Source organism: Oncorhynchus gorbuscha, linkage group LG02, assembly GCF_021184085.1.
Source record: "Oncorhynchus gorbuscha isolate QuinsamMale2020 ecotype Even-year linkage group LG02, OgorEven_v1.0, whole genome shotgun sequence".
Taxonomy (NCBI): Eukaryota; Metazoa; Chordata; class Actinopteri; order Salmoniformes; family Salmonidae; genus Oncorhynchus; species Oncorhynchus gorbuscha.
Genome location: NC_060174.1, coordinates 3,611,388 through 3,633,182, shown reverse-complemented (window position 1 = coordinate 3,633,182; position 21,795 = coordinate 3,611,388). Strand labels below are relative to the sequence as shown.

At 47.6% G+C, this 21,795-nt stretch overlaps 1 protein-coding gene across 2 annotated transcripts in view; it reads left to right on the top strand.

The window, feature by feature from the left end:
• Positions 1 to 21,795, top strand: part of LOC123996316 (LIM domain containing preferred translocation partner in lipoma) — a 436,125-nt gene that overhangs the window by 55,383 nt on the left and 358,947 nt on the right. For both annotated transcript variants that reach the window (XM_046299668.1, XM_046299676.1), the window contains one exon: positions 1,348 to 1,436. The gene's annotated coding sequence lies outside the window, so the exon portion shown is untranslated. The remainder of the gene's footprint in view (positions 1 to 1,347; positions 1,437 to 21,795) is intronic.

The following is a 21,795-nucleotide window of genomic DNA, read 5'->3' as shown; positions in this document are numbered from 1 at the left end:
TGGAGACACTAAGCTAGTCCCCCCACCTCCTCCCTCCACCCCCACCCTATCCCCATACTTACCTACCTGGATTATATTATAATATCATATTTATTAAGTTACTTTCTACACAGGATATATAGGGCACACATATACAAACAGGACCATACATACACTACCTCCTCAATTGTATCCTTTCCATTTGCAAAAGTATTTCATTTGAATTGAAACTTTCTGTAATAGAAATGATAGATTCAGTTGTCATCTTCTGTGACGATTTCAAGAAAAGATGTTTTTGGTAAAATGCAAATATACGTGTATGTTTTTATATTTTTTATTTTAATAACAGGATTTCTAAATCAGTTTTTCTGTCTGACTGACTGACTGACTGTCTCTGTTTATCTGACTGACTGTCTGTTTATCTGACTGTCTGTTTATCTGACTGTCTGTCTGTTTATCTGACTGTCTGTTTATCTGACTGACTGTCTGTTTATCTGACTGTCTGTTTATCTGACTGACTGTCTGTTTATCTGACTGTTTGTTTATCTGACTGTCTGTTTATCTGACTGTCTGTTTATCTGACTGTCTGTTTATCTGACTGTCTGTTTATCTGACTGTCTGACTGACTGTCTGTTTATCTGACTGACTGTCTGTTTATCTCTGACTGTTTATCTGACTGTCTGTTTATCTGACTGACTGTTTATCTGACTGTCTGTCTGTTTATCTGACTGACTGTCTGTTTATCTGACTGACTGTCTGTTTATCTCACTGACTGACTGTCTGTTTATCTCACTGACTGACTGTCTGTTTATCTCACTGACTGACTGTCTGGTTATCTGACTGTCTGACTGACTGGTTATCTGACTGACTGTCTGTTTATCTGACTGTCTGACTGACTGTTTATCTGACTGTCTGACTGACTGTTTATCTGACTGACTGTTTATCTCACTGACTGACTATTTATCTAACTGGCTGACTGACTGTTTTTCTGACTGACTGACTGACTGTTTTTCTGACTGACTGAGTATTTATCTGACTGACTGTCTGTTTATCTGACTGACTGTTTATCTGACTGACTGTCTGTTTATCTGACTGACTGTCTGTTTATCTGACTGTCTGTTTATCTGACTGACTGACTGTTTATCTGACTGACTGTTTATCTGACTGTCTGTTTATCTGACTGTCTGTTTATCTGACTGACTGACTGTCTATCTGACTGACTGACTATTTATCTAACTGGTTTTCTGACTGACTGAGTATTTATCTGAATGACTGTCTGACTGACTGTTTATCTGACAGTTTATCTTATTGATTGTTTATTTGACTAAGTGATTGTCTGTCTGACTGTCTCTCTGTCTGTCTGCCAAGGTGTCTGACCCTGTGATTGGCCCCTCTGTGATCCTGTAGTGACTGTGACTCTCTGGCCTCTCTCCTCTCTCTCTACATTGAATAATCTGGTAAGTCATATTCCTCTCCTCTCCTCTCCTCTCCTCTCCTCTCCTCTCCTCTCCTCTCCTCTCCTCTCCTCTCCTCTCCTCTCCTCTCCTCTCCTCTCCTCTCCTCTCCTCTCCTCTTCTCTTCTCTTCTCTTCTTCTCTCTTTTTCCTCTCTTTTCCTCTCCTCCTTTTCTCCTCTCTTTTCCTCTCCTCTCTTTTCCTCTCCTCTCTTTTCCTCTCCTCTCTTTTCCTCTCCTCTCTTTTCCTCTCTCTTTTCCTCTCCTCTCCTCTCTTTTCCTCTCCTCTCTTCTCCTCTCCCCACCCCTCTTCTCCTCTCTTCTCCTCTCTTCTCCTCTCCCCACCCCTCTTCTCCTCTCTTCTCCTCTCCCCAACCCTCCTCTCTTCCCCTCTTCTCCTCTCTTCTCCTCTCCCCACCCCTCTTCTCCTCTCTTCTCCTCTCCCCACCCCTCTTCTCCTCTCTTCTCCTCTCCCCAACCCTCCTCTCTTCCCCTCTTCTCCTCTCTTCTCCTCTCCCCACCCCTCTTCTCCTCTCTTCTCCTCTCCCCACCCCTCTTCTCCTCTCTTCTCCTCTCCCCAACCCTCCTCTCTTCCCCTCTTCTCCTCTCTTCTCCTCTCCCCAACCCTCCTCTCTTCCCCTCTTCTCCTCTCTTCTCCTCTCCCCACCCCTCTTCTCCTCTCTTCTTCTCCTCTCCCCAACCCTCCTCTCTTCCCCTCTTCTCCTCTCTTCTCCTCTCCCCACCCCTCTTCTCCTCTCTTCTCCTCTCCCCACCCCTCTTCTCCTCTCTTCTCCTCTCCCCAACCCTCCTCTTCTTCCCCCCTCTTCTCCTCTCTTCTCCTCTCTTCCCCTCTCCCCTCCCCTCTTCTCCTCTCTTCCCCTCTCCCCACCCCTCTTCTCCTCTCTTCCCCTCTCCCCACCCCTCTTCTTCTCCTCTTCCCCTCTCCCCACCCCTCTTCTCCTCTCTTCCCCTCTCCCCACCCCTCTTCTCCTCTCTTCTCCTCTCCCCACCCCTCTTCTCCTCTCTTCTCCTCTCCCCAACCCTCCTCTCTTCCCCTCTCTCCACCCCTCTTCTCCTCTCTTCTCTCTCTTCCCCTCTCCCCACCCCTCTTCTCCTCTCTTCCCTCTCCCCACCCCTCTTCTCCTCTCTTCTCCTCTCTTCCCCTCTCCCCACCCCTCTTCTCCTCTCTTCCCTCTCCCACCCCTCTTCTCCTCTCTTCCCCTCTCCCCACCCCTCTTCTCCCCTCTTCCCCTCTCCCCACCCCTCTTCTCCTCTCTTCCCCTCTCCCCACCCCTCTTCTCCTCTCTTCCCCTCTCCCCACCCCTCTTCTCCTCTCTTCCCCTCTCCCCACCCCTCTTCTCCTCTCTTCCCCTCTCCCCACCCCTCTTCTCCTCTCTTCTCCTCTCCCCACCCCTCTTCTCCTCTCTTCTCCTCTCCCCAACCCTCTTCTCCTCTCTTCTCCTCTCTTCCCCTCTCCCCACCCCTCTTCTCCTCTCTTCCCCTCTCCCCACCCCTCTCCCCACCCCTCTTCTCCCTCTCTTCCCCTCTCCCCACCCCTCTTCTCCTCTCTTCCCCTCTCCCCACCCCTCTTCTCCTCTCTTCCCCTCTCCCCACCCCTCTTCTCCTCTCTTCCCCTCTCCCCACCCCTCTTCTCCTCTCTTCCCCTCTCCCCACCCCTCTTCTCCTCTCTTCCCCTCTCCCCACCCCTCTTCTCCTCTCTTCCCCTCTCCCCACCCCTCTTCTCCTCTCTTCTCCTCTCCCCACCCCTCTTCTCCTCTCTTCTCCTCTCCCCAACCCTCCTCTCTTCCCCTCTCCCCACCCCTCTTCTCCTCTCTTCTCCTCTCTTCCCCTCTCCCCACCCCTCTTCTCCTCTCTTCCCCTCTCCCCACCCCTCTTCTCCTCTCTTCCCCTCTCCCCACCCCTCTTCTCCTCTCTTCCCCTCTCCCCACCCCTCTTCTCCTCTCTTCCCCTCTCCCCACCCCTCTTCTCCTCTCTTCTCCTCTCTTCCCCTCTCCCCACCCCTCTTCTCCTCTCTTCCCCTCTCCCCACCCCTCTTCTCCTCTCTTCCCCTCTCCCCACCCCTCTTCTCCTCTCTTCCCCTCTCCCCACCCCTCTTCTCCTCTCTTCCCCTCTCCCCACCCCTCTTCTCCTCTCTTCCCCTCTCCCCACCCCTCTTCTCCTCTCTTCCCCTCTCCCCACCCCTCTTCTCCTCTCTTTCCCTCTCCCCACCCCTCTTCTCCTCTCTTCCCCTCTCCCCACCCCTCTTCTCCTCTCTTCCCCTCTCTTCTCCTCTCTTCCCCTCTCTTCTCCTCTCTTCCCCTCTCTTCTCCTCTCTTCCCCCTCTTCTCCTCTCTTCCCCTCTCCCCACCCCTCTTCTCCTCTCTTCTCCTCTCTTCCCCTCTCCCCAACCCTCTTCTCCTCTCCTCTCTTCCCCTCTCCCCAACCCTCTTCTCCTCTCCTCTCTTCCCCTCTCCCCACCCCTCTTCTCCTCTCTTCCCTTCTCCCCACCCCTCTTCTCCTCTCTTCTCCTCTCTTCCCCTCTCCCCAACCCTCTTCTCCTCTTCTCCCTCCCCTCTTCTCCTCTCCTCTCTTCCCCTCTCCCCACCCCTCTTCTCCTCTCTTCCCCTCTCCCCACCCCTCTTCTCCTCTCCTCTCTTCCCCTCTCCCCACCCCTCTTCTCCTCTCTGGCAGAAGGTTCCCTTTATGACATTAGGACTCCAGAGTCGAACGCCTAACGCCCCCCCCCCCCATTCCATTCCTCTCGGATGATACATCCTCAATTCATTCCATTAGTCGTTGAGGATGGCTACGCACACAGAGGAGCAGTCATAATATTAGGTACAAAGATGAATCCATAAATACTACCATCAGCCACTGTGCGTCTCAAACAGCACCCTATATAGTACACTACTGTATTTTTAGGGTTTGGGACGCAGGCCCGGATGTGTAAATTGATACACTTGCTTTATTTTATTAGAGATGTTATAATATATGAATATGTCTAGCAGATGTAGAGATTGTGACTTAGGAGACATGTGGATGCATTCTGGGTAATTGTTTCTAAATAAGGAGAGATAAGACTAGGATACAGCAGGCATACACATACTGTCATAATAACATCACATACATCATCGATAGCTACACTTAGTTATACAATTCATATTCATTCATATATCTGTTTCTCAATATTTAACCACTTGTTAGCTATTGTTTCAGTTTAGTAAGAGTCGGGAGTGAGGGAGAGAGGAAAAGATGGAGAGAGGAGGAGAGGAGAAGAGGGAGAGAGGAAAAGATGGGGAGAGGAGGAGAGGAGAAGAGGGAGAGAGGAGAAGAGGGAGAGAGGAAAAGATGGAGAGGAGGAGAGGAGAAGAGGGAGAGAGGAAAAGAGGGAGAGAGGAAAAGAGGGAGAGAGGAAAAGAGGGAGAGAGGAAAAGATGGAGAGGAGGAGAGGAGAAGAGGGAGAGAGGAAAAGATGGAGAGGAGAAGAGGGAGAGAGGAGGAGAGGAGAAGAGGGAGAGAGGAAAAGATGGAGAAGAGGGAGAGATGAGGAGAGGAGAAGAGGGAGAGAGGAAAAGATGGGGAGAGGAGAAGAGGAGAGGAGAAGAGGAGAGGAGAAGAGGGAGAGAAGAAAAGAGGGAGGAGAGGAGTAGAGGGAGGAGAGTGAGGGAGAGAGAGAGGAAAAAGAGGTAGGGGGGAGAGGAGGAGAGGGAGACGGGAGAGAGGAGGAGAGGGGAGAGGGAGAGAGGAGGATGAGAGGGAGAGAGGATGAGAGGGAGAGGGAGAGAGGAGGAGGAGAGGGAGAGAGGAGAGGGAGAGACAAACACCATTGTAAATACAACCCATATTTATGCTAATTTATTTTTCCTTGTGTACTTTAACTATTTGTACATCATTACAACACTGTATATAGAGATAATATGACATTTGTAATGTCTCTATTCTTTTGGAACTTCTGAGTGTTTACTGTATAATTTTTGTTTATTTCACTTTTGAATATTATCTACCTCACTTGCTTTGGCAATGTTAACATGTTTCCCATGACAATAAAGCCCTTTGAATTGAAATGAATTGACAGAGAGAGAGAGAGAGACAGAGACAAAGAGACAGAAGGAGAGACGGAGAGACGGAGAGGGAGAGAGATGGAGAGGAGAGACGGAGAGGGAGAGAAGAAAAGAGAGCGAGACTGAGAAGGAGAGAAGAAAAGGGAGAGATAGAAAGATGGAGACAGAGAGAGGGTCAGAGAGAGAGAGAAAGAGGAAGATGGAGACAGAGAGAGGGACAGAGAGAGGGTGAGGAAGATGGAGACAGAGAGAGGGACAGAGAGAGGGTGAGGAAGATGGAGACAGAGAAGGACAGAGAGAGGATGAGGAAGATGGAGACAGAGAGAAGGACACAGAGAGATGAGGAAGATGGAGACAGAGAGAAGGACAGAGAGAGGGTGAGGAAGAAGGAGACAGAGAGAAGGACAGAGAGAGGGTGAGGAAGATGGAGACAGAGAGGACAGAGAGAGAGAGGAAGATGGAGACAGAGAGAGAGGACAAGAGGGAGAGAGGGTGAGAAGAGGGAAGATGGAGAGAGAGGAAGATGGAGACAGAGAGAAGGACAGAGAGAGAGAGGAAGATGGAGACAGAGAGGGACAGAGAGAGAGGAAGATGGAGACAGAGAGGGACAGAGAGAGAGGAAGATGGAGACAGAGAGAAGGATGGAGACAGAGAGAGGAAGATGGAGACAGAGAGAGGGACAGAGAGACAGAGAGAGGAAGATGGAGACAGAGAGAAGGACAGAGAGAGGGTGAGGAAGATGGAGACAGAGAGAAGGACAGAGAGAGGGAGAGGAAGATGGAGACAGAGAGAAGGACAGGGAGAGGGTGAGGAAGATGGAGACAGAGAGAGGGACAGAGAGAGAGGAAGATGGAGACAGAGAGAAGGACAGAGAGAGAGGAAGATGGAGACAGAAGATGGAGACAGAGAGAGGGAGAGGAAGATGGAGACAGAGAGAGGGACAGAGAGAGAGGAAGATGGAGACAGAGAGGACAGAGAGAGGGTGAGGAAGATGGAGACAGAGAGAGAGAGGAAGATGGAGACAGAGAGAGGGACAGAGAGAGAGGAAGATGGAGACAGAGAGAGGGACAGAGAGTGAGGAAGATGGAGACAGAGAGAAGGACAGGGAGAAGGACAGAGAGAGAGAGGAAGATGGAGACAGAGAGAAGGACAGAGAGAGAGGAAGATGGAGACAGAGAGAGGGACAGAGAGAGGGTGAGGAAGATGGAGACAGAGAGAGGGACAGAGAGAGAGGAAGATGGAGACAGAGAAAGGACAGAGAGAGGGTGAGGAAGATGGAGACTGAGAGAAGGACAGAGAGAGGGTGAGGAAGATGGAGACAGAGAGAAGGACAGAGAGAGGGTGAGGAAGATGGAGACAGAGAGGACAGAGAGAGGGTGAGGAAGATGGAGACAGAGAGAGAGAGGAAGATGGAGACAGAGAGAGGGACAGAGAGAGAGGAAGATGGAGACAGAGAGAGGGACAGAGAGAGAGGAAGATGGAGACAGAGAGAGGGACAGAGAGAGGGTGAGGAAGATGGAGACAGAGAGAAGGACAGAGAGAGGGAGAGGAAGATGGAGACAGAGAGAGGGACAGAGAGAGAGAGGAAGATGGAGACAGAGAGAAGGACAGAGAGAGGGTGAGGAAGATGGAGACAGAGAGAGAGAGGAAGATGGAGACAGAGAGAAGGACAGAGAGAGAGAGGAAGATGGAGACAGAGAGAGGGACAGAGAGAGAGGAAGATGGAGACAGAGAGAAGGACAGAGAGAGGGTGAGGAAGATGGAGACAGAGAGAAGGACAGAGAGAGGGTGAGGAAGATGGAGACAGAGAGAAGGACAGAGAGAGAGGAAGATGTAGACAGAGGGACAGAGAGAGAGGAAGATGGAGACAGAGAGAGGGACAGAGAGAGAGGAAGATGGAGACAGAGAGAAGGACAGAGAGAGGGTGAGGAAGATGGAGACAGAGAGAAGGACAGGAGGAAGATGAGGGTGACAGAGAGAGAGGAAGATGGAGACAGAGAGAAGGACAGAGAGAGAGGAAGATGGAGACAGAGAGAAGGACAGAGAGAGGGTGAGGAAGATGGAGACAGAGAGAAGGACAGAGAGAGAGAGACAGAGAGAAGGACAGAGAGAGGGTGAGCGCCCCTGCTCTCTTCTACCAGCCACATCTAACATGTTCTGATAGCACTAGATGCTTCTGGCTCTAATTGATTAAACAGCCAGATAGTCCCAGGGGTGTTTTTAGTCATGGCTTGTTTGGGAGACCAACACCCCATCTCTACCAGGCAGGAACAGCAGAGGACAGACAGAGAAGCTGTATCTAGTTTAATATGCCCTGTAACCAACACTGTGCACTTAGACCTCAGATTCATAATTACTTTTCACTCTCTTTGATTGATCTGGCATTACGATTCATCAACCCAGAACAAATCCTCTTCATAATGAAGGCCCTGCAGCCTCGTAGTGTTTTACTACTTTCTCCTACTTGAATCCAAGGTACTGTAGGTAACCAAGCGTCATTACGGCCTGGGGAATATCCAGAGATAACCAGACAGTAATCTGGAACGTTGAATCGCTCCGTACCTCCAGGTGGGTGTGTTTGTTTACAGACACAAATAGAACTATATTCCCGATGTAGGGCACTACTTTTGACCATGGCCCATAGATCTCATAGGACTCCCATAGGGCCCATAGGTCTCATAGGACTCCCATAGGGCCCATAGGACTCCCATAGGGCCCATAGGTCTCATAGGACTCCCATAGGGCTCATAGGTCTCATAGGACACATAGGGCCCATAGCACTCCCATAGATCTCATAGGACTCATAGGACTCATAGGGCCCATAGGTCTCATAGGATTCATAGGACTCATAGGACTCATGGTACTCATAGGACTCACAGGTCTCATAGGACTCATAGGACTCATAGTACTCATAGGACTCATAGTACTCATAGGACTCATAGGACTCATAGGACTCATAGGACTCATAGGACTCATAGGACTCATAGGACTCATAGGACTCATGGTACTCATAGGACTCATAGTACTCATAGGACTCATAGTACTCATAGGACTCATAGGACTCTCATATGGCCCATAGGTCTCATAGGACTCATAGGACTCATGGTACTCATAGGACTCATAGTACTCATAGGACTCATAGTACTCATAGGACTCATAGGACTCTCATATGGCCCATAGGTCTCATAGGTCTCATAGTAATCATAGGACTCATAGGGCTCATAGGGCCCATAGGTCTCATAGGTCTCATATGACTCATAGGACTCATGGTACTCATAGGACTCATGGTGCTCATAGGACTCATGGTACTCATAGGACTCATGGTACTCATGGTACTCATAGGACTCATGGTACTCATAGGACTCATGGTACTCATAGGACTCATGGTACTCATAGGACTCATGGGGCTCATAGGACTCATGGACTCATAGGGCTCATAGGACTCTCATATGGCCCATAGGTCTCATATTACTCATAGGGCTCATAGGACTCTCATAGGGCTCATAGGACTCTCATAGGGCCCATAGGACTCAGTACTCAGGACTCATAGTACTCAGGACTCATAGTACTCATAGGACTCATAGTACTCACAGGTCTCATAGGACTCCCATAGGGTTCATAGGTATCATAGGACTCCCATAGGGTTCATAGGTATCATAGGACTCCCATAGGACTCATAGGACTCCCATAGGGCTCATAGTACTCATAGGGCTCATAGGACTCCTAGGACTCATAGGACTCATAGGACTCTCATAGGACTCTCATAGGACTCTCATAGGACTCTCATAGGACTCTCATAGGACTCCCATAGGGCTCATAGGACTCATATGACTCCCATAGGGCTCAGAGAACTCATAGGACTCCCATATGGCTCATAGGACCCATAGGACTCCCAAAGGCCTCATAGGACTCCCATATGGCTCATAGGTCTCATAGTACTAATAGGTCTCATAGGGCTCATATGACTCCCATATGGCTCATAGGACTCATAGTACTCATAGGACTCATAGGACTCTCATAGGGCCCATAGGTCTCATAGGTCTCATAGGACTCATAGGACTCATAGGACTCATAGGTCTCATTGGACTCCCATAGGGTTCATAGGTATCATAGGACTCCCATAGGGCCCATAGTACTCATAGGACCCATAGGACTCCCAAAGGCCTCATAGGACTCCCATATGGCTCATAGGTCTCATAGTACTAATAGGTCTCATAGGGCTCATATGACTCCCATATGGCTCATAGGACTCATAGTACTCATAGGACTCATAGGACTCTCATAGGGCCCATAGGTCTCATAGGTCTCATAGGACTCATAGGACTCATAGGTCTCATTGGACTCCCATAGGGTTCATAGGTATCATAGGACTCCCATAGGGCCCATAGTACTCATAGGACACATAGGACTCCCATAGGGCTCATAGGACTCATAGTACTCATAGGACTCATAGGTCTCATTGGACTCCCATAGGGTTCATAGGTATCATAGGACTCCCATAGGGCCCATAGTACTCATAGGACTCATAGGACTCCCATAGGGCTCATAGGACTCCCATAGGGCCCATAGGACTCCCATAGGGCCCATAGGTCTCATAGGACTCCCAGGACTCATAGTACTCATAGGGCTCATAGGACTCATAGGACTCTCATAGGACTCATAGGGCTCATAGGGCTCATTGGACTCCCATAGGGCTCAGAGAACTCATAGGACTCTATGACACTCATAGGACTCATAGGACTCTCATAGTGCTCATAGGACTCTCATAGTGCTCATAGGACTCTCATAGGGCTCATATGACTCCCATAGGGCTCATAGGACTCATAGGACTCTCATAGTGCTCATAGGACTCTCATAGTGCTCATAGGACTCTCATAGGACTCATAGTGCTCATAGGGCTCATAGGACTCTCATAGTGCTCATAGGACTCTCATATGACTCATAGGACTCTCATAGGGCTAATAGGGCTCTGGTCAAAAGTAAAGCATTTTAAGGGCTCCCGAGTGGCGCAGCGGTCTAAGGCACTGCATCTCAGTGCTAGAGACATCACTACAGACCCTGGTTAGATTCCAGGCTGTATCACATCTGGCCGTGATTGGGAGTACCATCGGGCGGCACACAACAATTTTCCCAGCGTCGTCTGGGTCAGGGTTTGGCCGGGGGGGTAGGCCGTCAATGTAAATAAGAATTTGTTCCTAACTGACTTGCCTAGTTAAATAAAGGTTAAATTGACACAAGTTAACATCCGTGAGGGAATAAGGTGCCAGTTGGGACGCAGCCATAGACACAGATAGAGTGAAGTATAGTAAGGGGTCTGATCCTCTGTGTGATGACGAATAGAAGACGTTGTCGTCGTGTGTGGAGACAGATGGGTTTAGTTGTTATCTGCTGAGTGAACAGCATTAAACAGTTGGTCCTCAACCAAGCTCTGCTTTTTATTACTCAAATAAACTTCTGCTTCTCTCAGGGAGGGAAGGAAGGGAGGGAAGGGAAGGAAGGAAGGAGGGAGGAAGGGAGGGAAGGAGGGAGGGAGGGAGACAGAGACTCTAGTCTATTTTTCTGATTATGAATTGTTCCAAAAACCACCCCAATAGTCTTACTTTCTCTTTTGACTCATACAGTGCCTCTCCTCCTCTCCTCTCCTCTCCTCTCCTCTCCTCTCCTCTCCTCTCCTCTCCTCTCCTCTCCTCTCCTCTCCTCTCCTCTCTCCTCTCCTCTCCTCTCCTCTCCTCTCCTCTCCTCTCTCTCCCTCCTCCTCCTCCTCCCACATCTCTCCTCTCCTCTCCTCCTCCTCCTCCTCCTCCCACATCCTCTCCTCTCCTCCTCCTCCTCCTCCTCCCACATCTCTCTCTCCTCTCCTCTCCTCCTCCTCCTCCCACATCTCCTCTCCTCCTCCTCCCCTCTCCTCTCCTCTCGTCCTCCTCCCACATCTCCTCTCCTCTCGTCCTCCTCCCACATCTCTCCTCTCCTCTCCTCCTCCTCCCACATCTCATCTCCTCTCCTCTCCTCTCCTCCTCCTCCTCCCACATCTCCTCTCCTCTCCTCCTCCTCCCACATCTCCTCTCCTCTCCTCTCACATCTCTCCTCTCCTCTCCTCCTCCCACATCTCTCCTCTCCTCCTCCTCCCACATCTCTCCTCTCCTCCTCCTCCCACATCTCTCCTCTCCTCCTCTCCTCTCCTCTCCTCTCCTCTCCTCTCCTCTCCTCTCCTCTCCTCTCCTCTCCTCTCCTCTCCTCTCCTCTCCTCTCCTCTCCTCTCCTCTCCTCTCCTCTCCTCCTCCCACATCCTCTCTCCTCTCCTCCTCCCACATCCTCTCTCCTCCTCCTCCTCCTCCCTCTCCTCTCCTCTCCTCTCCTCCTCCCACATCCTCTCCTCTCCTCTCCTCTCCTCTCCTCTCCTCTCCTCTCCTCTCCTCTCCTCTCCTCTCCTCTCCTCTCCTCTCCTCTCCTCTCCTCTCCTCTCCTCTCCTCTCCTCTCCTCTGATTGTAATTCTATATTACTGTATGATTAGATGTTTCAGTCCGGTGCAGCAAGATGACAGATGCCTGAAAGTATTTGTTTTTTAGGGCATGTCTCTCTCTGCTCTCTCTGTGTTGCGGCTATATTCCATCTCACTGGTCATCTGAAACAGAAACAAGATGCTCCAGGGCCTCAGTCACGTTGGGATAGTCAGATATGGGCTGATATCGCAATGAGATGTGTTAGTCTTCTATTTGCGCTCGCTCTCTCTCTCTCTCTCTCTCTCTCTCTCTCTCTCTCTCTCTCTCTCTCTCTCTCTCTCTCTCTCTCTCTCTCTCTCTCTCTCTCTCTGTATCTCTGCATGTTTCTCTCTGTCTCTGTATATATATACATATAGTGACCTAAAACTGACCCTAAATCAGCACTCTGAGACTCTGTATGAATATTCCCCTTGGTCTATTTGGTGTTTAATCTCGAGTTGATGCCCGCGCCTCTGCAGAAATCTAATGAGCAAAACTCCCCATCAAAATGTGCCAGTTTAACCAAGAGGTATCTGCTTTTTTAGACATTAAGATGCGTCTCAATCCACCACTTCCACATCTGACAGAGCTGAGTTTGTCAGACCCTGAGACCATCCCTAAAATGGTGATTCTTACCAATTCGTCTGTAGCGTCTGAGCGGTTTGGCCTAAAAAGCTATTATGACCCCTCTGTGGAAAGGTGAGACTCTGTTGTTCCGTCTGAGGTCGGTACAGCCGATCTGCCAACTTCACCTCTGTAGCGTCCGAACAGTATGAGCTACACGATAACACCCCTCTGTGGAAAGGTGAGACCCTGACGAACACGAACATGACGGTTGGTTTGCTCTAGAACACCCACAGACCTCACAAGACTCGTCTGAAGGTCCCCCGCTATTGGTTGAAAGATTGTATGGAAGTACACTATATTTGGAGACTGTTTAATGCCAAAAATAAAGGGGTTAAATACATGTAAAATATATATATGTACACTGTGTATATGCTAATAGCAGTAATGCCTGTTATTCAATGTGTTTCTATTGGCTAATAGCAGTAAGGCCTGTTATTCAATGTGTTTCTATTGGCTAATAGCAGTAATGCCTGTTATTCAATGTGTTTCTATTGGCTAATAGCAGTAAGGCCTGTTATTCAATGTGTTTCTATTGGCTAATAGCAGTAAGGCCTGTTATTCAATGTGTTTCTATTGGCTAATAGCAGTGAGGCCTGTTATTCAATGTGTTTCTATTGGCTAATAGCAGTAAGGCCTGTTATTCAATGTGTTTCTATTGGCTAATAGCAGTAAGGACTATCTGTTATTCAATGTGTTTCTATTGGCTAATAGCAGTAAGGCCTGTTATTAAATGTGTTTCTATTGGCTAATAGCAGTAAGGACTATCTGTTATTCAATGTGTTTCTATTGGTTAATAGAAGTAAGGCCCAACATATTTCATCAGTTAAAGTTTTCTATATGTTTTTGATATTTCTAGGGGTCTTGATATTTCTAGGGGTCTTCAAATCAACAGGATCCTTTCTTAAAACACATTCTTAAAACAATTCCACATTGCTTAGTAGACACCCTCTTAAAACAATTCCATACTGCTTATAGTAGACACCCCCAGACTGTTACAGGTTAAGAAGTGACATTTTAGAAACAGGCAGGAATTTTTCCTCCATTTAGAAAAAGTCCAAATAAACTAAATTGAACGTCTGTATTCCGAAAAAGAAGACATATTTTTGGTTTGTAACCCTGAAAAAAAAAGTGTTTTTCAACTCAACATATTGAGGCCCGTTTCAAATGATCCCTCTGAGATTCACTGTTCCGGCCGTGAGATACACATCTCTTCTCTCTGTTCAAATGTATTTATAAAGCCCTTCGTACATCAGCTGATATCTCAAAGTACTGTACAGAAACCCAGCCTAAAACCCCAAACAGCAAGCAATGCAGGTGTTGAAGCACGTTGGCTAGGAGAAACTCCATAAAAAGACCAAAACCAAGGAAGAATTTCTTCTCTCTGTTCTGTTGTCTTTTATTCTGTTATATTACATCATGTTTTCACTATCAAATAAAATAGTTGTCTTGACTGTGATAAGGTCTCTCATAGTGCAAGATACAAGAGTATCTTGTCTGTTACATTAACAAAACAAGGCTAAGACGTTGCACAGCCAGGGCCACACAGATATATATATATATATATATATATATCTGTAGTGTTTATGATAAATTAGGCATTGTTGCTCACTTTTGGAATATACAGTATCGGTCAAATGTTTTAAAACACCTACTCATTCATGGGTTTTTCTATTTTGGCCGGTAGTGTAGATTAAGGCACAATGTATTTTCTCTAGTGTTGCCCTTGTTCTAAAACAAAATAGCTTCTTCTTGTTTTTTGAGCACTCAAGTCCTTGAAGAAAAATACTCAAACAGTCGAAACATTGTTTAAAAAAAAAGTAAAACGCCCGACTTGGAGGATCCATGATAATCAAATAATAAATCAAAAGAAAGTTTATTTTAAAGTGTCTGTCCTAAAATTATATATACTATATATATTTACCCATATTTAACCCTTTTTGGGTTAAAAAAGTTTGAAATATCCAATAAATGTCGTTCCACTTCATGATTGTGTCCCACTTGTTGTTGATTCTTCACAAAAAAATACAGTTTTATATCTTTATGTTTGAAGCCTGAAATGTGGCAAAAGGTCGCAAAGTTCAAGGGGGCCGAATACTTTCGCAAGGCACTGTATATACATATATACAGTACCTTCAGAAGTTATTCACACCCTCGATTCACATTTTGTTGTGTTACAGCCTGAATTTAAAATTGATTAAATAGCGACATTTCTTTTGCCTACACCCAATACCTCTTAATGTCAAAGTGGAAGTATGTTTTTGTAAATGTGTATAAATACATACAAAATGAAAAGCTGAAATGTATTCAATAATTCGATAAGTATTCAACCTCTTTGTTATGGCAAGCCTAAATGTCAGGACAGATGTGGCAGTCAACAGGAAATAACAAGCTATAGGAGATGAGGAAATAAAATGAGGACATTAAGTTTTGAATTGATCTACGCTTCCTATGAAATCTACTGTTCATGTCCATGTTTCTCATTGCCACATCGATGCTCTCTAGTGTCTCATACCCCACCCTGTTGCAGTAAACCATTGCTGGCAATATTGGCCCCAAAATTGCCGGTATATCATCAGCTTTAACACTCTGTCCTTCAGCATAACGGATGAGACCGGAGCAATCCAGAATATAGTAGATCATTTATTATTGTGGAGATGTGTATATATATATATTCAAACACACACTGACAGTTACAGGTAGTTCCGTGGGGCACAGGTGGCAGAGCATGGCACTTGCAACGGCAGGGTTGTGGTTTCGATTCCCATAGGTGGAATAAGAGAGTCTGCTAAATGACTCGCTACTGTAAGTCTCTCTGGATAAGAGAGTCTGCTGAGTACATTACATTACATTTAAGTCATTTAGCAGACGCTCTTATCCAGAGCGACTTACAAATTGAGTAGACTTATAGATAGGAACAGACAGGATACCCTGAGCTGAGTAGACTTATAGATAGATAGATCGGAACAGACAGGGTACCCTGAGCTGAGTAGATAGATAGATAGGAACGGACAGGATACCCTGAACTCAGTAGATAGATAGATCGGAACGGACAGGATACCCTGAGCTGAGTAGATAGATAGATAGATAGATAGATAGGAACGGACAGGATACCCTGAACTGAGTAGATAGATAGATCGGAACGGACAGGATACCCTGAGCTGAGTAGATAGATAGATAGATAGATAGATAGATAGATAGATAGGAACGGACAGGATACCCTGAACTGAGTAGACTTCTAGATAGGAACGGTTGGATGGATGGATTACAGATCTGTGAGTGGGTCTAAGCCTAGCTGAGGGAAAGAGATGAACAGGATAATGCCTTCAGTCCATTTAGAACCACAGCAATACAACAACAAGTGAAAAGGTTTTGTATTTTATTTCTCTGTTTAGTTTATCCCGTGTGGGTGTCAGTGAGGATCAGAGTTCTGCAGTGAAGGCATGATCAGAACAGATTTAATTAGACACTAACCAAAAGGATCAACCTCTGTCCTGGGCTAGCGAATCAGGACCCTGAGCCTCTGCTGGGTTCACCAATGGGGCTTGAGTATTTTCAGCTTCAATTGCTTCCCAGCAATTATCCCAGAACCTTAGGATGCTAATGCTGATGCTGATGCTGATGCTGATGCTGATGCTGGCGAAGATGCTGATGCTGGTGCTGATGCTGATGCTGATGCGGATGCTGGTGCTGATGCTGATGCTGGCGAAGGTGCTGATGCTGATGCTGGCGAAGATGCTAATGCTGGTGCTGATGCTGATGCTGGCGAAGATGCTGGTGCTGATGCGGATGCTGATGTGGATGCTGGTGCTGATGCTGATGCTGGCGAAGATGCTGGTGCTGATGCGGATGCTGATGCTGGTGCGGATGCTGGTGCTGATGCTGATGCTGACGAAGATGCTGGTGCTGATGCTGATGCTGGCGAAGATGCTGATGCTGGTGAAGATGCTGATGCTGGTGCGGATGCTGATGCTGGCGAAGATGCTGGTGCGGATGCTGATGCTGGCGAAGATGCTGATGCTGATGCTGGTGAAGATGCTAATGCTGATGCTGGTGCTGATGCTGATGCTGGCAAAGATGCTGGTGCTGATGCTGATGCTGATGCTGGTGCTGATGCTGGTGCTGGTGCCAGGTGCCCAGACAGATTATTATTATTATTTTTTTCATTTTAAAAACTAAAATAGAGATTTGATGCGTTCTAAATGAATCATTGATGCCTTAAATGTGTCATATGGGGATTTACACAAATCGCCTGCGTTTTATAACTCCTCTCCTCTGTCTTCTATGAAGAAGCCTGGGACCTTTTCACAGGAGCCTTTTTTAAAAGCAGCCGGAGTGAAGAGGGACTGCTAGCTGCAATATGTTGTCAAAACAAACTGTAAGAAATCCCTCCGCTAAAGGAAAACTGTCTGTCTGCCTGAGGGATAAAAACACCTTCACGTTTAGGGCACTATTCAATCAAATACACAGTGAGGAACATAACATTCTTGCCTTGACGTCTGTATAGATTTGCTACACCTTTTCTACATTTTCAACACTTACATGTTTTATAACGAAGCTATATATTTTTAAAAGTGCATTTTTGCAGCGTTTGTATTTTGTCTGCCCAGAGTGTGTTTAGAGACTAACTCCTAGGCTTAAGGTGCTTATATGGTAAAACATTATAGTCTGGTTGACATCATGGAGTTATGTAACTGATCATTGTCATGTGTCTGTGGACTTGCAGTTGAGGGGGTGAAGAATGCAGAGGGGCCTAGAGAGAGGGCTGGCTATAGCTGTAGCCTGTAGCCTGTAGCTGTGCCTGTAGCTGAAGCCTGTAGCTGTGCCTGTAGCTGTGCCTGAAGCTGTGCCTGTAGCTGAAGCCTGAAGCTGAAGCCTGAAGCTGTAGCCTGTAGCTGTGCCTGTAGCTGAAGCCTGTAGCTGTGCCTGTAGCTGAAGCCTTGTAGCTGTGCCTGTAGCTGTGCCTGTAGCTGAAGCCTGTAGCTGTGCCTATAGCTGAAGCCTTGTAGCTGAAGCCTGTAGCTGAAGCCTGTAGCTGTGCCTGTAGCTGAAGCCTTGTAGCTGTGCCTGTAGCTGTGCCTGTAGCTGTAGCTGTGCCTGTAGCTGTGCCTGTAGCTGTAGCTGTCCCTGTAGCTGTGCCTGTAGCTGTGCCTGTAGCTGTGCCTGTAGCTGTGCCTGTAGCTGTGCCTGTAGCTGAAGCCTTGTAGCTGTGCCTGTAGCTGTGCCTGTAGCTGTGCCTGAAGCTGTGCCTGTAGCTGAAGCCTGTAGCTGTAGCCTGTAGCTGTAGCCTGTAGCTGTGCCTGTAGCTGTAGCCTGTAGCTGTGCCTGTAGCTGAAGCCTGTAGCTGTGCCTGTAGCTGAATCTTTGTAGCTGTGCCTGTAGCTGTGCCTGTAGCTGTGCCTGTAGCTGTGCCTGTAGCTGAAGCCTTGTAGCTGTGCCTGTAGCTGTGCCTGTAGCTGTGCCTGAAGCTGTGCCTGTAGCTGAAGCCTGTAGCTGTAGCCTGTAGCTGTAGCCTGTAGCTGTGCCTGTAGCTGAAGCCTGTAGCTGTGCCTGTAGCTGAAGCCTTGTAGCTGTGCCTGAAGCTGTGCCTATAGCTGAAGCCTTGTAGCTGTGCCTGTAGCTGTGCCTGTAGCTGTGCCTGTAGCTGTGCCTGTAGCTGAAGCCTGTAGCTGTGCCTGTAGCTGAAGCCTGTAGCTGTGCCTGTAGCTGTGCCTGTAGCTGTAGCCTTGTAGCTGTGCCTGTAGCTGTGCCTGTAGCTGTGCCTGTAGCTGTGCCTGTAGCTGTGCCTGTAGCTGAAGCCTGTAGCTGTGCCTGTAGCTGTGCCTGTAGCTGAAGCTTTGTAGCTGTGCCTGTAGCTGTGCCTGTAGCTGAAGCTTTGCAGCTGTGCCTGTAGCTGTGCCTGTAGCTGAAGCTTTGTAGCTGTGCCTGTAGCTGAAGCCTTGTAGCTGTGCCTGTAGCTGAAGCTTGTAGCTGAGCCTTTGAGTTAAGACTAAGAGCTTCTACGGCTATTAGGATGTTTGGCTGGCTCAGTTTCTGCTCTTCTATTCAACAGGACTGAGTCCCAAATCAGGACCATTTGGACACAATTGAATTGTGAAACTAATACCTTTTTAAAATTGTAGCTGCTCAAGTATATACAGTATAGAAAGGCCAGTTTTTCATAAGCTTTAGTTTTGTAATTCATTTGTGTATTTTGATCTTCTTTTAAGGGAAATGGCCAGGCAGTATTCTCTAACCACAGTGTTATTGATGGGTGGATTTCATTGTACTGTGCCAACGAGGGGGCTGGGGTAGTAGGGATTACGTTCTCCAGCCGAAACCCTTTTAGAAGAAGTTTGGAACGGGGGGGGGGGGTGGATTGTGGATTGTGGATGTGTAGCTAGCGTTCATTGTGGAAACGGAGGATAAGCTGCGAAGGCATACGAGTGAAAGAGTAATGCTCGATACCTGTGGAAAACGGTTCAGGAAGCCCACACCTCTTGGGAAAACGTCGATTGCCCATCTCGTTCGTTCTTACAACAAACGATTCTCACTCCTTCTCCTAAAGTACATTCAGTATCTTAGAACAATATTTACCACAGAGTAGATTTAACACCACATACACACCTGTAACGCCTGAATCTAATACAGTACTGCATCTAATACAGTACTGCATCTAACACAGTACTGCATCTAATACAGTACTGCATCTAACACAGTACTGCATCTAATACAGTACTGCATCTAATACAGTACTGCATCTAACACAGTACTGCATCTAACACAGTACTGCATCTAACACAGTACTGCATCTAATACAGTACTGCATCTAATACAGTACTGCATCTAACACAGTACTGCATCTAACACAGTACTGCATCTAACACAGTACTGCATCTAACACAGTACTGCATCTAACACAGTACTGCATCTAACACAGTACTGCATCTAACACAGTACTGCATCTAACACAGTACTGCATCTAATACTGTACTGCATCTAACACTGTACTGTATTCTGTATTACTTATGGAGGCTTAGCATTAGCAAGGCACTTCTGGCTAGTATGAACAGAACAGGAAGGTGTAGCTAGACCTTCCTGGTCTGTTGTCACTAGCCAGACTGTAGCTAGACCTTCCTGTTCTATCACTAGCCAGACTGTAGCTAGACCTTCCTGTTCTATCACTAGCCAGACTGTAGCTAGACCTTCCTGGTCTGTTGTCACTAGCCAGACTGTAGCTAGACCTTCCTGTTCTGTCACTAGCCACTGTAGCTAGACCTACCTGTTCTATCACTAGCCAGACTGTAGCTAGACCTTCCTGGTCTGTTGTCACTAGCCAGACTGTAGCTAGACCTTCCTGTTCTGTTGTCACTAGCCAGACTGTAGCTAGACCTTCCTGTTCTGTCACTAGCCAGACTGTAGCTAGACCTACCTGTTCTATCACTAGCCACTGTAGCTAGACCTTCCTGTTCTGTCACTAGCCAGACTGTAGCTAGACCTACCTGTTCTATCACTAGCCAGACTGTAGCTAGACCTTCCTGTTCTGTCACTAGCCAGACTGTAGCTAGACCTTCCTGTTCTGTCACTAGCCACTGTAGCTAGACCTACCTGTTCTATCACTAGCCAGACTGTAGCTAGACCTTCCTGGTCTGTTGTCACTAGCCAGACTGTAGCTAGACCTTCCTGGTCTGTTGTCACTAGCCAGACTGTAGCTAGACCTTCCTGTTATATCACTAGCCAGACTGTAGCTAGACCTTCCTGTTCTATTACTAGCCAGACTGTAGCTAGACCTTCCTGGTCTGTCACTATCCAGACTGTAGCTAGACCTTCCTGTTCTGTTGTCACTAGCCAGACTGTAGCTAGACCTTCCTGTTCTGTCACTAGCCACTGTAGCTAGACCTTCCTGTTCTGTCACTAGCCAGACTGTAGCTAGACCTTCCTGTTCTATTACTAGCCAGACTGTAGCTAGACCTTCCTGGTCTGTCACTAGCCAGACTGTAGCTAGACCTTCCTGTTCTGTCACTAGCCAGACTGTAGCTAGACCTTCCTGTTCTGTTGTCACTAGCCAGACTGTAGCTAGACCTTCCTGGTCTGTCACTAGCCAGACTGTAGCTAGACCTTCCTGTTCTGTCACTAGCCAGACTGTAGCTAGACCTTCCTGTTCTGTTGTCACTAGCCAGACTGTAGCTAGACCTTCCTGTTCTATCACTAGCCACTGTAGCTAGACCTACCTGTTCTATCACTAGCCAGACTGTAGCTAGACCTTCCTGGTCTGTCACTAGCCAGACTGTAGCTAGACCTTCCTGGTCTGTCACTAGCCAGACTGTAGCTAGACCTTCCTGGTCTGTCACTAGCCAGACTGTAGCTAGACCTTCCTGGTCTGTTGTCACTAGCCAGACTGTAGCTAGACCTTCCTGGTCTGTTGTCACTAGCCAGACTGTAGCTAGACCTTCCTGGTCTGTCACTAGCCAGACTGTAGCTAGACCTTCCTGTACTGTTGTCACTAGCCAGACTGTAGCTAGACCTTCCTGTACTGTTGTCACTAGCCAGACTGTAGCTAGACCTTCCTGTTCTGTCACTAGCCAGACTGTAGCTAGACCTTCCTGTTCTGTTGTCACTAGCCAGACTGTAGCTAGACCTTCCTGGTCTGTCACTAGCCAGACTGTAGCTAGACCTTCCTGGTCTATCACTAGCCAGACTGTAGCTAGACCTTCCTGTTCTGTTGTCACTAGCCAGACTGTAGCTAGACCTACCTGTTCTGTTGTCACTAGCCAGACTGTAGCTAGACCTTCCTGTTCTGTCACTAGCCAGACTGTAGCTAGACCTTCCTGGTCTGTTGTCACTAGCCAGACTGTAGCTAGACCTTCCTGTTCTGTTGTCACTAGCCAGACTGTAGCTAGACCTTCCTGTTCTGTTGTCACTAGCCAGACTGTAGCTAGACCTTCCTGGTCTGTCACTAGCCAGACTGTAGCTAGACCTTCCTGGTCTGTCACTAGCCAGACTGTAGCTTTGGTTTAGGACCTTTGGATCAGGATAGGGAGGCTCTTATCTAACACGTACACATAGGTTCAGTACTGTAAAATGGAATATGAAATGCATAACTATGGTAGCTGTAATGTGCACGCTGGGAGTCGGGAAGAAAGCACAGGAAGTGAATAATTTAATAAAGAAATGAAACATGGAACAAAACAAGAAACACGAGTAGCGTACAGACATGGAA